Source organism: Corvus brachyrhynchos, unplaced genomic scaffold, assembly GCF_000691975.1.
Source record: "Corvus brachyrhynchos isolate BGI_N302 unplaced genomic scaffold, ASM69197v1 scaffold308, whole genome shotgun sequence".
NCBI lineage: Eukaryota > Metazoa > Chordata > Aves > Passeriformes > Corvidae > Corvus > Corvus brachyrhynchos.
The window spans coordinates 123,394-127,372 of NW_008239538.1; positions in this window are offsets into that span (position 1 = coordinate 123,394).

Genomic DNA, 3,979 nt, shown 5'->3' on the forward strand with positions numbered 1-3,979 from the left:
ACTGCCCCTCTGCTGCCCCCAGGCCCCCAATCCCCCTCCCACCATCCCCTGTCCCCCCTCACTTTCCCCCACACCACCCCATGACCCCAATCCCAGTCCCGTGACTCCCCCAGTGTCTCCCCAGGGCCCCAGTCCCGATGCCACGGTCCCCTGTCCCCCCCCAGGTGTCCCCGGGGTCCCCCCAGCCCCCGATACCGAAATCGGCCGGAGTGAGCTTCCTGACAGAACTGGAGGGATCGGAGAGCCGGAATTCTGTATCGGTGCTGGACTCACAGCGGGTCTGTCCTGCTCCTGCAGGTCGGGGAGACTTTGCCGCTGGGTATTTATCCACCATAATTATAAATATTCATTAAAATGGGCCCCCCATCGAACACAGAAACAGCACCTTTCCTGGAAATCATTTGCATGGCTCCACCTCTTTCCAGCAATTGTTTTATTGCCCTGGAGAGTCCTAAAAATGGGGTTTCCGGGGGTCATTTTCACTGGGTGCCCCAATATCCCAAATGACCTCGCCTCAAACTTTCGCTTTGGGCACGTGCTGCTCCTCCTGTGTTACAGAACTCGCCAAGAGCCCCACTGGAGTTCCCTTTATCTCTTTCTCTGATGCTTCCGGCAACGTTTATCATCCTGTGTAAACACTTTCACATCCTTTATCTTTTTTGCTCGTTCGTCTTTCAGCTCCACCGCAGCCCCTTCAGGGGGACTGGAACTTTCTATTCCCTCGGTTCTTTCTCACCCCCAGGACCCCAATCCCGCTCCCACTGTCCTGTATCCCCCAGTGCCCCCCGTCCCACTCCCCACTGCTCACTGAGCCGCTGTCACACCTCAGATACAAAATGGGGTGCCCTATCAGAGGACACCCCTGTAGGCACCCCGAGCTGGGGATGAGCTCTTTGGGGAGTGCCTGGGTGACTTCCCTGGCCTTGGTGTGGCAGGGGAAGCGCCTGGAAAAGGGATCCACCAGCACCAGGAGATACCTGAATCCTCGCTGGCCATTTGCCAGCAATCCCCGGCAGCGTTTCCTCTTTCAGTGCTCCCTGGGTGCAGCATTTTTGAATTCCCAGGGTTATTTTTAAGGCAAATCGGGATTGTTCTGTCATGGACCTGTTATAAATAAAGTACGTAATTCGTGCTATTATGTATAAAACTGGAATGTAATCAGACCATGTAGAGACAGAGTTTCAAAATCCCTCCACCAGCCTGGCTGAGAGAAAAATTTCACAACACTAAAGGAAGTTCTCTCACAATAAGTGAGGATTCCACCTAGGTGGGGTTAGATCTTATCACCGGGACATTTGCACCATGACGACTTGATCACCACCTTCTGATATCTACATCTCAGCTGATAAGGAATCGGACATTCCAGGAACTAAGAACAACTGTTCCGGGAACCAGAGATGGCCCATCCCTCATCAGAGATGGCCCTTCCATCACCAGAAATGGCCCACTCATCACCCGGGATGGACAATTCATCAGACCCAGGAAAGGCTTTGTGCAGCCCAACTTCGGGACAAGAAAACTTCATGAATGTGCTAAAATTATGAGAAGAATAGAATTGATTTGGACTGTGCCCAAGAACTGTATAAGAAGGAACCAGCCGAAGCAGCATTGGTGAACTTGGGAGCTCTGGTGCGATAGAGATCAGATCTGTGCGTGTTCACCCAGCTCCGACCCCGGGCTCGGGGCTGCTTTTCTCCATCGTGGCTTTCTGTGTGACCGATCTTTCAGCCGCGGAATAAAATCGATTTCTTTATTAAATTTAATTTGGCTGAATTTCTTTACTTCAAATGGTGACCCCGACATGATCCGATTTGGGGTATCATGGACCCCTTTTTCGGTCAGGAGGCTCCCCGCTAATTTTTTAGCGGCCTGGCCGGACAGAGGATCCCGCAGACCAATCGGATCAACGAACCTAATTTAAAGCGGGGCCACGATCGAGAAAAGGAAATAAAACGAGGTCTCAGGGAACTCGGGGGGGGACCCAGGGTGGGATCCCAGGGGCCGCAGCAGGGTAATTCACTCATAAAAATCTCCGTGCATGAAGAATCCACGCAGGAAAACGGACCGTAAGTATTGCGTGGTTGAGTGAGGGGCGACCGAGCGTGTGTGTGAGACGTGATATTGTCACGAAGCGAGTGCGGACCCCACGATCGCAGTTCCTCTCTCCTGCGAGGGAAGAGGTCGGTCACGGGGGAAGCGAAAGACACGGGGTGAAAACCTAATTCTTTTCCACACGTCAAGCCCGAATAAATCAAGAAATTCGGGGGATCGATGGCAGATGACTAGAGGGAAGGGTACGTCCTTTTTCGAGTTCAAGGACTGGTAAGCCCCCTAGTCTCGGACATAGTTAGTCCAGGTAAAAGTCAGAGCACTGAGAGCAGTTACCGGAGGAAAACCCCCAGGGCAGTCCTCTGTGAGGGCTACTAGACCGGTAACAAATTAAATACAAATTCAAAACGGTACCGAATTCAGGAATCTAGAGGACTCTCCACAAAATCCAGGTAAGATATGCTAGCGAAGTAATTTTTTTTTATTTATTTTTTTCTTAAAGATGGGACAGAAAAAGAGTAAAATCCTGAGAAAACCCCAAGAAAAATCAGGGGGTGGGAAGGAACAAGGGATACCTGAAATCCCGAGAGATAGTCCCTTAGGCTGGAGACTAGGCTCTGGTATCCATCAGGGGAGCTTGTCCCCTTGCCAGTTCCAGCGGCACTTCCCGCTTATCCCTCCCCACTCCTGGAGGAATCGGCCTCCGAGAGGATTCCCACCTCCTACCCCACCCTCCCCCCCCCCCCTGCCTCGGCCTCCGAGAGGATTCCCACATCCTACCCCCCCCTCCCTCCCTCGCCTGCAGCGTTCCCCTGGCACCGACCACTTCTGCTGCTCCTCTGAAAGGAGAAGCGAAACGCCAAAGTTCAAGCAGATCTCGAGGAACGAGCCCTTTCAGAAAGAGAAATAATATCTGTAGATGGTTCTTCCAGATATGTCCAAGGAAAAAGAATGTCAGGGTAGGCTTTAGTTGATGGGGGGACTATGCACACTGGAATATTTAGCACACAAGAAGAAAAAGGGGTTGATGCATGGAAGAAGGATGAAAGATGAGAAAATCTTTCAGGAGGTCTAGTACTGTCAGATGCTTCTCAATTTAGGGTCCAGGAAGCCCTTGATAAAATTAAAAGTCGGATCCCTAAAGCAGGAACTACTGGTTTTGGTAGACTCAGGAGCTGAACTAACCACCGTTCAGCGACTGCCGAGCGGATGTACAACAAGCAAAGATACCCCGACGGTGGTCGGAGCAAAAGAGGAATCCTTTGAGGTCTCAGTTATTAAAGATGTAGAGTTCAAATCTGAAACCAGGACATGCCTAGGGAATGTTTTGTTGATTGAAGAGGCAGACTACAATTTGTTAGGGAGAGATTTGATAGTGGCTTTGGAGGTAAGCTTGATTGTTCAGGAGTCACAGTTTGTAGTGAGCTTATACAAACTAACCATAGAAGATAAAGACAAGGTGAATCCGAAAGTTGAGTATACCAAAGGAGAGGCAGGCAGAATAGAAATGACACCCATTCGTATTGAGATTAAAAGGCGAGAAGATCTGATTAGGGGTTAAACAATATCCTCTTCCTATAGAAGGGAGAAAGGGACTAAAGCAAGTAATAGCTGGGGCGCTGTTCCCCACGGTCCCTAATCCGTGCACTTTGCCGGGTGGCACCCCCCCTCAGATACCTGGTGTGGCGTGGTAGAGGTGCCTTTTGGACTTGTCCTCTGGCAGAGGAGAGCTGAGATCGTTTCACTTTTCGGTGGGGGGATCCGGGGACCTGGGGTGAGCCTCCGTGCCTCAGGGGTTTGTAGACTCACCGAGCTTGTTTGGTCGGGCTCTTGAGCAAGTGCTCGGCCGGTTTTGTTCGGAGAGCCAGGCTGCCTCAGTGCCTGAATGGCTTGCTGGTGGGTGGGCCCGCCGGAAGGGGTGTGGGAGAAA